Source organism: Lissotriton helveticus, chromosome 10, assembly GCF_964261635.1.
Source record: "Lissotriton helveticus chromosome 10, aLisHel1.1, whole genome shotgun sequence".
Taxonomy (NCBI): Eukaryota; Metazoa; Chordata; class Amphibia; order Caudata; family Salamandridae; genus Lissotriton; species Lissotriton helveticus.
The window spans coordinates 582,432,582-582,450,709 of NC_136071.1; the positions used below are offsets into that span (position 1 = coordinate 582,432,582).

At 42.7% G+C, this 18,128-nt stretch overlaps 1 protein-coding gene across 1 annotated transcript in view; it reads right to left on the reverse strand.

Annotated features, from left to right (window-relative positions):
• The window catches only part of LOC144784063 (uncharacterized), a 31,381-nt gene that overhangs the window by 12,966 nt on the left and 287 nt on the right, over positions 1–18,128 (reverse strand). The window lies entirely within an intron of this gene.

The following is an 18,128-nucleotide window of genomic DNA, read 5'->3' on the forward strand; positions in this document are numbered from 1 at the left end:
TCTCTTCGTTGTTTAAATGTTTTTACTGTTTTTGTTTTGTTGTATATATTTATATGTTATTAAAGTTTTATATTCCTACTACTTTGTTGGAGTGCTATATATTTTTAATGTGACACATAATTGTAAAAACTTTGATGTACAAAGAGTCATTCCTGGAATCTTCCGCTTCAGGCTCGGTCCCCTCCCCAATCACAATACAGGATGGTTTTCAGATAGTAGGAACACGTGTGGTGTGACGGATCTCATCGGGTGTGGGCCTTGATCTACTATAACTCCTTTGAAGAGGGGTGATTCTTTACAGCTGGAGCCATAAACTACATCTGCAGGGCTAGCTGATAGCCTGGACAATCGGACACAGAGGAAGAGGAGTGTCAGAGGGTGCGGTAGTGAATAGGGTGAAAGGGAGGTGTCGGGCGGGCACAGAGTGTGATTCTCAGGGAAGAGCAGCGCAGATGGGGGGAGGTTTATTGCCCATGCATAAGACAGAGAGCGGGGGTGACCAGTGCCTGGGGAAGATGCTTGCGAGGGTGGGGAGCCATGCTACGAATCGACAGCGTGCAGAGAGTGGGTCTGGTCAAGGCATCTAAAATGGCTGCCGTGCACGACAAAAGTGTGGCATTTCAAAAAAGGCAAGATGGCGCAAACAATGTTTTTCAACACTTCCTCATTTCCTTCGAATCGAACGTTAACAGACGTTGGTGCATATTACCAAAGTTAAGCGATATTTATCGCTAAAGATGCTTACCAACGATTTTTTTACCGCTAAGCATCGTCAGAAATTATCGAAGATAAACCTTGCTATTATCAAGGTTTATCGCAAATGCGATAATAAACGGCCGCAATGCATGAATATCGCTAAAAAGTCAGCGATATTCATGCATTACCGAGCTAATGCTCTTAGCCATGTTATCCACCTCCCATTGGATAACATGGCTAAGAACTGCTCAGGGCAGGTGTTACTTTTTGGAGATATTCGCGCTTAGCGCGAATATCTCCAAAAGTTGGTAATAGGAGATAGATATCTTGCATGTTGTAATGCAAATTATTGTGGTATATGGAACTCATACCATAATCTCTCAGGAAAGCAGAAACTGATCCTTTTGGGACCGCCTGAAAAGGCCTAGGGGGTGAGGGGTACTCTACTTTGCCCCCTTTTCACATTCCGAACTATTTTATTTTACTCTCTTCTGTAATTACACAAAATAGCAGCGATAAGATGCATCGGAGACACACAGTGAGAGAAAGGAGGCCGGAGATGAAGAAGAGATGTCAAATACACATTGGAGATAATATAGTGGCAGAAGGGAAGTAAATATGAGTAAACTTACCATGTAACATAAAAATGTTGCACTCTATACTATAAGTCTCATTTTATACTACAATCACTTCGCTACAACCTCATAAATTAAAAATAAAAATGAATAATGTCTCAAACAATTTTTGATTTCTAAATATAAATTTATTCTTCAGAATTTTCTAAATTTGAAAGAACTAGTAACATGTCCTCATCAGCAATTTCCTCATGAAAAGTCTGCAATGATGATTCTTGTAACTCTATGGTCTCCAAACATTCGATAAATTCGCCATCAACAGATTGATCAAAAAATCATTCAAGTCATCTCCTCCTTGTGACAATATTTCATTATTGGTGCTGTCAATTTCAATCAATGTAGTGGAATCATTCAAGTCATCTCCTCCTTGTGACAATATTTCATTATTGGTGCTGTCAATTTCAATCAATGTAGTGGAATCATTCAAGTCATCTCCTCGTGACAATATTTCATTATTGGTGCTCTCAATTTCAATCAATGTAGTGAAATCATTCAAGTCATCTCCTCCTTGTGACAATATTTCATTATTGGTGCTCTCAATTTCAATCAATCTAATGAAATCATACACGTCATCTCCTCCTTGTGACAATATTTCATTATTGGTGCTCTCAATTTCAATCAATGTAGTGGACAATTCAAAAGAAATTGCCACGGTCTCTTCATTGTGAGCCATTTTATTTTGAAATTGCTTGCTGTAAATTGCAGAAAAAAATAATCACTTTCATTTATCGTTTTTAGTAATACATAATATAAAACTAACTTTATCAAGTATTTAGTATAACAGAAGGACTGCAAATAAATAACAGAAAACATTTTTCAAATTATCTTCAAGTGTACAACATAGTTCCCCTTACAAATTAACAACTCACCTTTTTAAAAGTAGGAGAAGTGTTAGTACTGTGTAAATCAAACACCAGAAATTCACCACCAAAAATTCCTCACAAATGTACCTCAGACAGTAGTATCACAAAATGGCTGTGGTTTCCTCTCATTTGACATGTATACATAACCAATTAACTTTCATCACACACAAATACAAAACCAAAGTAACATTTTAATTGGTTCTAAATTTCAACACTTTCAAATGTGTTTTCCCCATGCAATTTTCCATAGGACATTTACATACGTCTACAGCCTGAATGGCTGAACAGAATTACACCAAACTTGGCAAAATGGTACATCAAACCTAAGAGGTCAGGAAGGATCTACTATGCCCCCTTATGGTCATTTGCCCCTTCGCTTTGGCCTCCTCTTGTCTCTCGATCCTACCGAGAGACAAGATGGCGGCCGCTACGGACTGTTTGGAATGTTGACAGACGCCGGAGAACCAATCAGCTTCGCAAAGCTCCGTAACGCGAAAAGTACGCGAAGCGGAGCGCTGTTACAGATATATATCTTTTTTTTGAACGTTAATTTCTCAAAATCCACTGGAGCACATATATTGAGACCTAGCAAAGGCACATCGGGCTACCAGTCCCTAATATTTTGCCAAGTTTCGTGCAAATCCATTCAGCCGTTCGATTATTGACATTTAGATACGTCTACAGCCTGAATGGCTGAACGGAATTACACCAAACTTTACACCAAACTTGGCAAAATGGTACATCAAACCTAAGAGGTCAGGGAGGATCTACTATGCCCCCTTATGGTCATTTGCCCCTTCGCTTTCGCCTCCTCTTGTCTCTCGATCCTACCGAGAGACAAGATGGCGGCCGCTACGGACTGTTTGGAATGTTGACAGACGCCGGAGAACCAATCAGCTTCGCTTCACAAAGCTCCGTTGCGCGAAAAGTCCGCGAACCGGAGCGCTGCCCGGTCCGCTGTTACAGATATATATCTTTTTTTAAACGTTAATTTCTCAAAATCCACTGAAGCACATATATTGAGACCTACAAAAGGCACATCGGGCTACCAGTCCCTACAATTTTGCCAAGTTTCGTGCAAATCCATTCAGCCGTTCGGGCTAAAAGTGAGGCCAACCGCCCTATGGAAAACTCAATGTTAAAAACACGTTTTGGGACCCCCCTTTTTTCTCGACCCCCCCTGGACGAACCCCCCCCCAATTTTCAGGGGCTGCTCAGAAACAAAATGTGCCATTTTCCTGAAAATTTCAGCCAATTCCGTCCACAAACGCCAAAGTTATTAGACATAGAATTTTCAAAAATCCCATAGAGAAAAAATCCTAACTATATATACCTACTGGCGACCGCCAGTAGGTAATATATATATATATATATATATATATATATATATATATATATATATATATATATATATATATATATATATATATATATTACCTACTGGCGGTCGCCAGTAGGTATTTATAGTTAGGATTGATTTCCATAGGGAAATCGCAACATTCTATTGGGAATAACTTTGGCGCTGGTTGAGGAATCTGCCTGAATTCTTTCTCAACTTTGCCTCGCGGCTCTCTGCTCCTTCCCTGAAAGTTTGGGGGGGATTCGTCAAGCGGGGGCTGAGATAAAAGGGGGGTCCCAAAACGTGTTTTCCCCATGTTAATTTCCATAGGGCGGTCGAACTCACTTACAGCTCGAACGGCTGAATGGATTTTCACCAAACTTGGCAAAATTGTAGGGACTGGTAGCCCGATGTGCCTTTGCTATGTCTCAAGATATGCCTTTGCTATGTCTCAAGATATGTGCTCCAGAGGATTTTGAGTAATTTAGGTTAAAAAAAATGTATATATCTATAAGCGCGCCCCGGTATGCGCTCCGGGGAGCGCACCTGGCGCGCTACGCGACTTGCGCACGGGAAGCTGATTGGCTCTCTGGTGTCTGTAAACATTCGAAACAGTCCGCAGCGGCCGCCATCTTGTGTCTCGGTAGGATCGAGACACAAGAGGTGGAAAAAAACAAAGGGGGAATGACCAAAAGGGGGCAGGGTACACCCCCCCTGACCCCCTAGGTTTGATGTGGGGGCCATAAAAGGGTCCCGCGGGGCACAAAAAATAATATTTTTTTTCCAATTTTCCCAAGGGGAACGCCCGGTACGCGCCCCGGGGAGCGAACCGGTACGCGTACCCTGTAGAAAAAAGATTGACAGAGATTCTTTAAAACTATAGGTTTATTTTTATAAATTAAAGGTAGTTCTAAAAAGAACAGTTTTTTTATTCTTTTTGTTGTTTTATATTTTTTTATTGTTTTTTGGAACATTTTTTATTTTTTTGGGCTTTTCTGAAGTTTTATATTTTTTTTGTATTTTTAAGGGGAGAAACAAAAAATAGGGAATTCTAAAGGGCTCAACAGGAGCAACAAAAAAGGCGGGAAAAATCAATGTTTCTTTGGGCACTTGTGGTTATCCCAAGCAAGGTTAATAAGTGTGATGCTTTGCTGTCCATAGCATATTGTTTGTCCACAAAAAATACAAACCATTTTTAAATTGTAAAACTTTCTTTGTATGGTGGAGCACATTTCCCTAACTTCCGGTCCCGATGGGGTGGGATCATTAGTTTGGAAGGTGCTGGCAAAAGATTGAACAGGGTTTCTGGCCAGTTCCCTGACCTCTGTCCTAGCATAGTTATTTGGATGCCTGCGTAGCATATGCCTGATCATGGTGTGGTTGCCAAAGGAGTACTTTCTGTTGGGATTCCCCCTTGACAGCTCCTGATGACATATTAAGCAGGTTGCCTTAGGCGCATTTACTTTATTCTTGTCATTGGGGATTGAAAAATACTGCCAGACGATGTGCTCTTTAGGTTTGTAGGTAATATTGTCCTCTCGGACGAATCTCCTCTCCTCCTCATCCTCCTCCTCTTCTTGATCTCCACCACTGTGAAGTTGTGGTGGTCCTTGTGGTGGTGGTGGTGGTGGTGGTGGTGGTGGACCAGAAGCTCCAGCAGCTGCAGCTAATGTAGCCATTTTCTACTGAAATAACTGCAGGTCTTCCTCTCTCAAAGCACAAAGGTAGAATGAGGAAAAAAGGTGGGGTCTTTTATCATTTGGAAAAGAAAACTGTTCTGAACCAATCAAAAGTGTTATTTTTTGGCCACATGACCTGGCCTTACATCATTAGGAAACCAAAAGTGAAATGAACCAATAAAAAGTTTTATTTTCAGAACACATGACCCGACGCGCTTACGCTAAGCGCCCCGGGGCACGCCCCGGGGCGCGCAGCGTAAGCGCGTCAGGACGTTGCGCGATCGTATGCGCTCGCATGCTTCCGGGTGCGCTTACGCAGTGCGTCATATGACGCATCAAGCGGCTACGCGAAACGTCACAATGTTGTTTTCGTTCGCGGGAATAGCGCTAACGGGACGCTCCCCGGTACGCACCCCGGGGCACGCCGTAACATTGCGCTTACCCGTGCGTTCACCGGTACGCGCCCTGGGAGCGCTCCGGGGCCAAAAATAAAAAAAATAAAAAATTTGACTTTTTATACTTATAGAGATTTGCTATTAAAAAACCATTGAAATGCATTGAAAAAAAACATAGGTTTCACACCAGTTATAGTTAGGAATTAGCATTAAAAAAACTATTAAATTCACTGAAAAAACCATAGGTTTCACACCAGTCATAGTTAGCTGGAAATTTTACTCGCATAAAACCATTGAAATTCCCACGTTATAGTTAGTTGGACTCACTATAACTTGCGCGTGCAATGCACTGCTGATGACGTCATATATTACATCACTCATGACATGGTCAGTGACATCACTCATGACATCACTGATGACACCATCCTTGTGACAGACCTCCTTTCACTGTAATATAACCCTTGAAACAAATATTCAAAAATAGAAACTAAAATTTACAAAAAAATGGAGATAGCCATACCACTTACAACAACCAATTCAATAATATTTACATATACTAGATTAAAACATATGTAGTTACTGATAAAGACACTAGTGAGACAGTCATTCACTCACTAACACACACACATACACACTCATCCACCCATACAGTCCTGCTCATATGCTGTCTTCAAAACACATACAAACAGAGAGTCAGTCATTCATGGATCTACGTGCTTAGTAATACCCTCACCAAACCATATAGACACTCATACTGATATTAAAAAAAACATCTAATACACACATACACATGTAGCTACTCACCAACCCATGTAGCCACTTATACACAAAGTGAAACACTAATACATATATTTAAATATTTAAACATTACTCACTAATATTTAATTTTCAGAAAGACACACATTCACTGGATGGTTATAGTTATAGTTATAGTTATAGTTATAGTTATAGTTATAGTGAGTCCAACTAACTATAACGTGGGAATTTCAATGGTTTTATGCGAGTAAAATTTCCAGCTAACTATAACTGGTGTGAAACCTATGGTTTTTTCAGTGAATATATATATATATATATATATATATATATATATATATATATATATATATATACGCATTCATTAGCACAACAATGCATTGCTCAGATAGTTACAACAATACTAACTTAGTAGTTAAGGAATATAGTCTCAGAATATGTATGATCTTAGTGAAAAATAAATCATACATTTAAACAAATAGCATGTACAATAGATGATGGATTCAAACAGTTCCCTAATTGATGAATTCAACAACATACATGATGTTTTCTACAAAGGATTTTCATAAAACAAAGTCCATAAACTGTAACAGGATGGTGAACAGTATCCACTGTCTGCAGAGATGTCAAAACTGGTAACAGTACATAGTGCATTACTATCAGCAGATGCAAGCAAAAAAGTGCCATTCAGTCGCTAAATTCAATCCCTTAGCAATGCTGTCTGTACGGCATATCCATTGATAGTCTTTTAAAGTGAGAATTCGATCTACATTTGTCTGTCTGATTGATGGCCTAACTACTTCCATCATCCATCATAGCATAGGGAAAGTAAATTATTCTTCCCCGGCAAGTACAAACATCCAGTACCAGTCCGAGACCTCCCTTCTCTGTAATGAACTCTTTAAAAGCTTTGCTTCTAGTTCATTTTTACCCACCTCTTGCTTCTCCAAAGATTTGACCCAGATAGCCAGTTGATAATACTTGAATCTGGAGATAGCCTCATTCACCATTAATGACATCTGCTCCCAGCCTGCTAAGGTCTTTCCATCAAGTAGCTGGCCCCATCTCGTTATGGATAGAGTGTATCAACTTCTCCGCTACCCCTCCTAGTCTCCTGGCCAGAATCTGCGTGAAGATCTTATAACTCTATTCAACAGTGATATAGGCCTAAAGGATTCACAGCATCTTGAATCCTTCCCTGCTTTTTGCAAAGGACAGATAGTTCCTTACTCCCAGGATTTCGGTATAGCAGACCCCCCCCAAAAAATTAGTTAAGTAATTTTATTAGAAACGTACGACCTTCACTTTAACAGTCAAATAGATCTCATATGGCAGGGCATGTGGACCAGATGCCTTCCTCCTTTTCAATTTCTCTATTGCTCCCTCAACCTCTTCGGTTGGTATTTCCGAGTTTTACTGCTCCTTTTGTTTCTCTGACACAATTGGGGTTTGTAAGTCTTCGAAATACTTCTCGACTTGCTCCATTGTAGCACTGACATCTTCTGTATAGAAAGCCTGGAAAAACTCTGCAAAGGCACCCTATTTCTCCCTGTCCTCACAACTGAGTGAGCTTTGCCTTTCTATCCTGATTTCTGGAATCCTGTTCTGATTTTGTTCTGTTTTTAATTTCTAGGAGAGAAGTTTTCCGCATCCCTTACCATATCCATAGTGAGAGAGCTTACTCGCCTCCCATTTCCTCCTGACTATTCCCTCCACATTGTAAGACAACTCCTTCTTCTTTTCTCTTATTTAGACCTCAACTATGCTAACTCCCTGTATCCCCTGTCCTTGATTGCCCATCCTATCCATCTTATCCAGCTGTTCCAGTCTATTTTCTATGGACCTTATTTTACTCCTAACAGACTTGTTTTTAAATGCAGCGATGCCAATCAGCCTCCCCCTGATAACTCCCTAATAAGCATCCCATGTTATTTGGGCTGATGCAGTTGTATTGGTTAAGCAAAACTAATCCCTGGTTATCTCTTCCACCTGTTGATCTAACAGTAAGGTTCTATCCAGGCTCCAGCTTGAAGATGTGCCTGCCTCACCCAACTTCATTTTCAAACACACTGCTGAGTGGTCTGACAGGTGAGCTGGTAGATGTTCCATTGTTTTTACCTTCTTACTTTCTCTTTTCTCAACCAGGAAATAGTCGATCAAGGAGGCGTGGCCATTCCTCCTATTCCTTAATGTAAACTTTTGATCCCCTACCCCTCTCTCTCTAAACATCCAGTAGCCCAAAATCTTGCATACCACATTTCAATCCTCCCCTCATTTTGGGTAGGTTTGACTCTACGGATGCTTTCATATTTGGCCACCTATCTTCCTAGGGGTCCAATAATAGGTTAAAGTCACCACCCAAAATTATTGGCTCTGAAAACTCCAAAAGCTGGTTATACAGAGACTGCAAGAAGGCAGGATCGTCCAGATTCAGGCCATAAATCCCGCACTAACATAAGGTTTCCCCACAATCTTAACTTTCACCACAACCCCTCTACCCTTAGGGTCAATGTGTGCCTTCATTATTACTGCTTTGACCGCTTTCTTAAATATAATGGCAACCCCTTTAACACAACAATTCTGGTTTGTGCAGACAGAGCCATCTACCAATTTTAGCTTCCCAATTACTTCATCCCATTGTCACTTTAGGAGAAGAGTCTCTGTAGGATGATAATCTCACTCTCTGCCATTCTAAGATATTCCCAAATCTTCTGCCTCCTAACCCTGACCCTCAGCCCCTTTACATTCCACGATAAGATATTAATCAACAATGAATCTAGAATTGTTAAAACAACTCAGCTCCTTGCCCCTCCAGTCACCAGAAATCTCTTTAATCCACAAACTAGGACATATGTTTTCATTTTTCACCATATAAGCTCCCAAAACCCATGTGGGTGTTCGTGCATGATAAAATTGTGCATCCCCCCACCAACACCCCCCCCCCCCAGCCCCCCAGCAGAACGCTCCCTTCCTTCTCTGGGCAAAACATATTTGCCCTTTAAGACCCTTCTTTCTTGGGCCATCGCCTCACACATTCAGTTGTGCTTTGATCTCACTTATCCCATTGCGTGCTGCCGTCAGCCATTGGAGGTCGCAAGCGCTACCTCCCTGGTGCTGCGCACATCCAACGCCCAACGTGGCTCCGCCCACCCTTTAGAACGTCTGCACCACGGCAGAAAAGCTGCCGCGGTTAAGGCGTTATAAGCAACTCCACTTCTTTGGGATCCATAATATTGTGCATCTAATTTTTCCACATAATCCCTAAGGAGGCTGGGAAGCACATTTGTGCTGTTTTCCCCAGTGATTTTAACTCTTGAATTTGTTTGCCCAATTCCCATTAGCGATCTTGGGTAGCTCTGGAGATATCGGAACAGATTCTAAATGACCAGTCCCCTTTTTTGATTTTAAAGAGGACTCTCTTATGGATTGGAAGCCAATGGACAGTTTTAAGGGCTACTGAGGCTGATGAACGACATTACAATTTTAGCATTAACCTAGCAGCTACATGTTGTGCTACCTGACGTTTGTGAAAAGTTTGTTTAGTGGTACCTGCATATATACTACTAAAATATTCTAATCTGGACGAAATCAGTTCAAATGCCACTGTTTTTCTTGCTGAAAGGGGAAGGTAGTCAAATATATTTTTTTGTGATTTTATTAAGTTAAAGCACATTCCTGCCACTGCTTGAGGATGGAATGATAGGGAAGAGTCAAATTTCACGCCCAGGTTTTTTGCTACCCCAACAGTGTTGGGCCAGGGGAATTAGGCCATCATAATGTAGGATCAAATGTGCTGTTCTCGCCCAACAGCATGATCTCTGTCTTGTCAGTAGTACACTTCAGGTGGTTAGTTTGCCTCCACCGAATAACCTCTGCTAAACATTGTTTAAAATTCACCTCAGATCCAATGGAGGTTTATCCCTATATGCCTAATGGAGGCCTCTAACATCTTAGTTTGAATAAGCATTAAGTATGGTAAGTGTATCCCTTCCAGATACTCTGTTATAGCTAATAAAGAAGGGATGTTTCTTCATGATAAAGTGCTGCATAGAACTCCTGAAAGACCGATAAAATAGCGGAGGAGCCACAATCCACCGGCCCTGACAAATACTGAATGCCAGCAATTACATTCTTTCATTGTCTACCTCTGATCTGAAAAGAGGGAATCCGTCCCATCTTGTCACAGTTTCTAAAACAGAGAGTCTGTTTTGTGTTAAAATGTATCCCACACCTCTTTCTGAAGACTCATGCAGGTGATGGTTAATTGCTCCCATACTCTTTGAGCTGCCTGAGAAGATAGCCCACGACCAATTTTTCTGAATATTCAAGCTCTAGAGTTAAAAGAATCACACAGTTCTACCCGGCTTATATCTATTCCTTTTATTGCACTGAATGGTATAACTAAGAGTCTGACAGTGGATAACCGCTTTCATCATATCCCACACAATAATCAGATAGGCTGAGTTTTGGCAATACGAAAGATAATCATCCAAGGGCATCAATATTTAGTTTAAATATTGCTTGTAAAGCAGCAATTTCTGATCTAAAGTGCACCTTGACGAAGAAGCAGTATCATCGACGGAATTTAGAACATAAAGAAAGAAAACTGATATCAGAACTAATGCGCAGGTTTAGCTTGATTGACAGGGATGGAAAAACAATGTAGCTTGCTAAGATCATATTGATCCTAGAAATGGCCTTATGTGGTGCAGAGATTTTTCATGCATCCCACAGCCAATGAGCCTGAGGTGGTATCAATTTGTGGGACCAATGGCTGATTAAAGCCACAACAAATGACCAAGGAGGATGCCATTGCGACAATTCATCTAGTAAAAAGTAAAAGGCGAGGTATCACCCTTTTGAGTGCATACACCCAACAAAAAGTAAATCTGACATTATACTTTGCTATATCGGCAAAGACCCATCTGCTGAACTGATCAATTTTAGACTTATAGACCTCCCAGTCTTGATCCCTGGCTTGTCAACCTCCCCCCACCCCTTGCTTACAGCCTTTCCCGCCTGAAGCTGTCAGCATATTATACACCAGGATATTCAAATTTTCAGACTCTATAGTAGATGGATGAGTCTCTTTGGGGCAGAGCAGTTGAGGTTTGAGAAGGAAGAGTTCTTACTTCACATGCCAATACTTAGCAGCCATTCTTAGACTGTTGATATTCCAGCTACATACAAGCAGTGCCAGCCTACCGCTACTACTATGCACTATTGTCACGCATTATAGACACAATTTTCTGCATGAAATTACCCACATCATACCTGTTTGACACTTTATCATTTTCCCTTTTTGCTCCACCCCACCCAGCCCCAAAAATAAAGCACAACAGATCCTTCACCAACTGTTACCAGATTAACTAAACCCACCCCCTCCTCGCCCCCCTGCTAACACTCCCACCCGCCCAACCCCTTACCTATCCTGGATTCCAAAAAGAAGCCAGGATTTTTATTGCAACCTCGCTCCACCCCTAAACAAATATGCAAACTTCGGTTAATCTTTGAGACTAGCCCTTCCCCTACGCCTAGTAGCATCTGCTGTCCGTGTGACATGACCCTCCTACCAACTCACCCAGCTGGCACTGGAGCAGTCAAGTGGGCCTACTTGTCCTCACACTGACTCTATACTAGTCATGTCATTCCTTCCTAACAGGGAAATCTTTTTACCATTGATCCATCAAGCACTTAGCCTGAGCCGCATCCTTGCAGAAAGGGTTCCTGCCCTTGTAGCTAATCTTTAGTGTAGTAGGTTCAGTCGAAAAAACAGTTGTGACCAACTTCTATAAGACCAGAATTAACTCATGTATCTGCCACACATGGGTCAGTGTTCCTTTATAAAAGTCAGACCTTCAAAAGAATTCAATTCAAAGTGTCTTGATCGGTGCTTTAGGGTGGGCTGCTTGATGAATATGTTAATGTCAAATGGAATTGCCTACATAAATCAGAATTGCCCATAGATATTGTGATTCTCGCCCCCATGCAGTTTTGTGAAATGAGAATCTGTGTGTCCTCTGAATAGCATTATTCAGATCCCAGTCAGAAAACTACGGCACTGCAGCCTTACACAGTGATACAACAATGGATTGAGTATTTTTTCCTTCCTTTCCTTCTGGCAACCCTAGAATCTAAAAAGTATTCCCGTTAAGGCGATTTTCCATGTCCTCAACTCGAAATGTCTACTGGATTAATTTATAGCCCTGAAGTTCCATCTGAGTTTGGTTGTCCTGGGTATGATCAACCAAAAAGCTCTTCAACTGCTGTAATCCAGGTCTGTAGAATATCTATATATCTTGACAGTTTGCAGAGTACTCCTTGCATCTTAAAGTGAGCGTTTTTAAGGAGATATTATTCTTGTGACTCTTGTCTCTTCAGGTTTGTATAAACCTGTAAATCTCTAACACAGACGGTTCGGAGTGCCTCGTCGCAGTAGATTGTACCTGGTGCCCAGATCTCCAACAGCAATCTTGCTGTCTTCAGACTACACCCCTGCTTTTAAATATATCCTTATTGGCATTTTGCAAACATGTATATATACTTCACACAAACAATCAAGTAGGATTACTAGGCTTGCTAGCCCGTCCAAATCTGGATTCTCTGTTACTAAGTAATAGGGGAATACACTTAATTTACAGGGGTTTGCAATATACTATTTACTTCTATATTCTGTACAATATCATTGGCATGCTTAAAGGAGTTACTTCCTCGACTAGTCGAAAACTTACAGTCATTTCTTTCCATTTTATTAACGAATAACAATCTATAATAAAACTTTGTGGTGGTGTGTCTCTTAATGTGTCTACTATAAGTAATTGGGTCTCCTGCATGTCCACTAGCCCGGTGGGGGGTGTATAGTTCAGAATATTTCCTCTGTGTAATGATTCAGGTGTTGGAGATGGTGGGGGAATGGGTGGGTCAGAGAATAACATTTATGGGGTACCGTCTCCCAGTTCCTCTGCTACCTCATCTCCTCCTTCCGATTTCTTTATGTTTCTGGACTCCCAGTCCCTCAATAACTCTGCCCATATTTTCCTGTCTTTAGGTCTGGGAAATAGGCCGAACAACCAAATCTCGGGTGTGTTCAGGAATTAACTGGCTAAAGTGTTCCCAATCGTGGCCAGGACCTTCTCCCAGAAATCTCGTATGTGTGTGCAGTCCCATGTCATGTATGCAAGGCCTGCGTCTCTTAGTCAACATCTTGCACAGGTTCGGTCTCCTTCCCCTCCCAGTACGTTAAATCTATTGAGGGTTAGATACACCATGTGTAAATAGTTACATTGAATCGTTTTGAGGTTGGAGTTTCATGATACTTTTTTAACCCCTCAGTACTCCTGCCCATTCCTTGTCCATTAGTGGTTTCCAGATCCTCTCCTCCCAAATCCCTCTCGTACGGTCAAGCGTTTTTGTAACCGATTCAAGAAGTGCTTGGTATACCACTTTACTAGATGCCAGGCAGCCCCCAAGTCAGTAGTATTCCAGTCAGCTGAAATTCCAGGAGCCTAGTCCCGACAGCTCGACGACTTCGGAGGGCTGGAAGTGGTCCCCCGCTACACGGCGGAGGAGGGCACTGGACATCGAATGCTGTCTTATGTAAAGCGCTCTGATAACCTAACCTGTTCAAGATCCTGAAATGTGCAACGTAATTGATTCTATGTAAACTGCTGTGATAACATGTAACGGAACTGGTGCTATGTAAAGCGCTCTGATAACCTAATCGGTTCAAGTTCGCGCTATAGAAAACTCTAAAAATAAATAAATAAATAAATAAAATTGTGTTGGGGGGTACAGTGGCACCACCTCGTCACAGGTCTTGGAAAATTTGCATCATTGAGTGGTACGTCAAAAATTGCCCATATGCTAAATCATGCTGAACCATTAGGTCATCTATAGTTATCAGTGTTATCAGGTGGTAACAGTCTCCCACAGTTGTAATTCCAGCCTTGTTCCACCCTATCAGTTGAGGTCCACAATTGGGGGCCAGTGGGTTCCTGTGCATGGTTCCTATGAGTGGTATATCTGGAGCGTACGGTTGCCTTTCTCTGTGTGCCGGAGACTTCTCTTCCAGCAGTATAAAGTTGTTTTCAACTGTATATTGGGGTTAGGGAGGATCACTTTCTGATATAATATTTTAGCCACCAACCATCCCCTACTGTTTCTCAAACTCATCTCACCTAGTAGTTCCACACTCCGACCGTTTGACCCCTGGGCCAGCCATTGAAGTTGGGCTGCCAAGAAATGTAGCTCAAAATCTGGAACTCCTAGTCCTCCATTTTCAGCTGCCCTTTGTACTATTTACAAGGCTACCTTTTTTTGTCCCCATCCCAAATCAATTCCCAGAGTAATTGATTCAGGTCCGAGAATCAGCTTGGGGGTATCACCACCGGAAGAATCACAAAGTGGTACAACAATCTGGGTAACATGATCATTTTTGAGAGTGCTACTCTTGCCATTAGTGATAGCTTGAGGGAGACCCTAAACTGTATGAACATCCGCAGCAATCTAATATCCGGGTTAAGGTTGTCCTCTCGCAAGTCTTCTGACCTAAGGAAGATCTGGATTACCAGACTTTTGAACAAATGGAGGGCCCACATGATACCTGTCGGGAGAGCCCCCGGCTGTACTTGGTCTTCCTTTAAGGGGAAGGCATAGGTCTAGATTTATTAATTCTGAGCCCTGCTGGGTTTGCATACTCATCTAGTATGGCCTAAGCCCGTTGTGCTCCCACCCAGCATCTTAAATACAGCAACAGATCATCTGCATAGAGAGAAATCATGTGAGGCCTATGTCCCAACCGAATACCAATAAGGTGTTCCTGATGCTGATAGATTGTCACTAAAGGCTCTATTGCAAAACAAACCACAATACGGATAGGGCATCCCTGTCTAGTGCTTCTATGTACATTATAGGGTTCAGCAATCACTCTGTTTGCCCTAACTCACGCAAATGTGTGTATATATAGTATTTTCACCCATCTTATCTATTCTACCCCTAGCACTATTTGTTCCATTGTGCTTTCAAGAAAGTTCTACCTCACCGAATCAAATGCATTCTCTAAGTCTATGAATATTATAAATGCGTCCCTGTACTGGTCCCAGTATGGACGGTGCAGCACAGTAAACAACCACCGTAGGTTCCCAGTGGTGGATCTGGTTAGCACAAACTCAATTTGATCGGTATGTATTCAACTGGTCATATATGACAAGACACTTGTGGCTAAGATTTTTTTTAGAATTTTAAAATCTGCGTTGAGCATCGAGAGTGGGCAAAAGTCCAATACCTGGGTATTTTAGTCTTGGGGAGAGGCACGACTAGTACATCCCTTGTCGAGAAGGGCAAATCCCCCTTTTACCAGGCCTCTGCATACAGCTCCTCTGATTTCAGTGCCATGGTTTAAATGTAGGTGGTATAGAACTCCACGGGCAAACCATCAGGGCCGGGTATTTTCCCTCTAGCCATCTCTTTCAAAGTTTCCCTAATTTCCATCTCGGTTACCGACCCCCCATAAAGTCTTATGTTGGTCAGGTTGTAGAACCGTTAGGTGAAGGGGTGCTAAGTAGTTTGTTATGGTCTCTATTTGTTGCGATTGAGGTTTAAAGTACAATTTGACATAATAGGACCTGAATGCATTATTTTTTTCTCTAGGGTGGTGCGTAATCTCCCCCTCTGTCAGTTGTATCTGGGAGATAGGGGTTCTCCTTTGTGTTCAGGCCAGATTAGACAGGCAAGTAATTTGCCCGCTCTACCTCCCTCCATCTGCACTCCCCGGATATTCTCGGGTTTCAAAACCTTTCAATCGTTCTAGTGTTTCATCGTATTTTTATCTTGCATACCTTTATTCTTCCTGATCATCTCAATCTGTGGCTAAGCGGGCATCCCTCTCATTAGTTGGGTTTTCAGGTTAGTGAGATGCCCCAGGAGGCGGCGAGTCCTGGTTGACCATTAGTAATGACGTACAAAATGGACCATCTTCCAGGAGAGCAGAGTCCAGTCTCCATGTGGGGATTAACGTGGGCTATGATAAGGGTTGTGATCCGATACAGTGTGCCCCAGGTATTCTGTGTGGGTAACTGACTGTCCCATAGTATTGGAGCAGGTAAACATGTCTAGGCGTGTGTGCAATTTATACAAATGGGAGTAATATGAATAATCTCTTGTATGTTTATTCTGTAGTCTCCAAATATCCTTCATATCCCATCCCTCCAGACTCTCTCGAAACCCCTTAGTCACCTTAAATACCGGGGTGTCAACCTATCCATTTCTGTGTCAGCTACACAATCAAGATCCCTCCGAGCAACATGTGGGAACTGTTGAGTGTAGAGAGCTGTTTTGACAAGCAGTATAGGATCATGGTTTGGTGCATAAATGTGTTGTGGTGCTGTATTGCCAGTACGCTACCTGTTCCCCCTTAGAAGTACTCCACCACCACGCCTGCGACTTCACCAGCACGTTTGCGCTGCCACCGCTCGGGCATTCTGCTCTTTTCCGGGTGGTTCCTGCTTGGTTTCCTCTTAAAAACCTTGTGCATAACTTTGTTGTGAGTTGCGTTATCCCTAGTCACTTTGTCTTTATTTACAAGGCAGCCCCCTAGTTCCCACCCTTGAGCGCAGGAGGTTCATCAGGGTGTAGACGTGAGATCCAAAGCCAGGTCAGCAGTCCTCATTGTCTGCCCCATTGTGTACTGGCTACAAGGTGGTTCGGTTGTATAATGGTACCAAAGTGCCCCCATGCATGGTTATGTCATTTTCTGATTTCTGCCCCCCATATCCACGTTGGGTCGCAGTGGCACACACCGTGATTGATCACGTTTCCCGGAAGGGTGCAAGAGGGATGTCCCAGGAGCCCGGCTGTTTCCGGGCCCACCGGGCCTGCCCCTGAGGGCCTGCCTCAGTTCATGCCATCTCCCATGCTCACTTCTAGTCACAGGGCATTTCTACAGGGTTGCCACAGCTTGCTCTGAACACTTAATCCCAGTGCAGATTTGATTACTCTTGCACCGCACTTCCTCCCCAACTCCTGCCTCACAGTGCCGAGGATGTCACCGTTGCAAGGCCTGCTGGATACCCCGTGAGCCCCGGGGGGATGCCGTCCCCAGTGTCCCCTGCTTCTAGGTGTACCGTCCAATGCTTTGAAGAATTCCTGGCGCTGGGCCTACCTCATGGGCCGCAGGTGCTCCTCGGCCTGGCTTTCCCTTGCTCCATTTCCTGACTTACTTGGTACAGCTGGATCATGTCCTCAGGGTGGAGTTTCCATTTCTTCCTAGCCCAGTGTGGGCCCTCTTTATGGTGAGGAGTGCCACGCCCCGACAGTGTTCATCTGGGTGTGTGTCCACTCTGGCCCATGGCTTTCAGGCCACTTGTGCCTTCTGGCAGCGCACTGTTTATAGTGGTGGCGTTATAGCCTTAATAACTCACCGACACAGTTTGTGAGGAAAAACGTTTGTTTTATTTTCCCGAGCGCCGGGAAAGTGACTATCGTGTGCCTTTCGCTGCGGCATCTAAAATGGCTGCCTTACGCTCCCAGCAGCCTCGGGTGTACGCTCCCAAAACAACTAGAGCGCACCACCACATATCTCCCCCCTTTTGGCATAGGAAACAAAATGTAAAGAACAATATTCACATGCACTTACAGTTTATTAGAGTCCCATTTCCATAGCTGAGGATACAAGTAATTACCAGTCTTACTCGATTTCCATGTCAAAGTCCTCAGACCTCTTTGGTACATTAATCACTTTGCCCGACTTTGTTCTAGCTTGCATCAGGCTG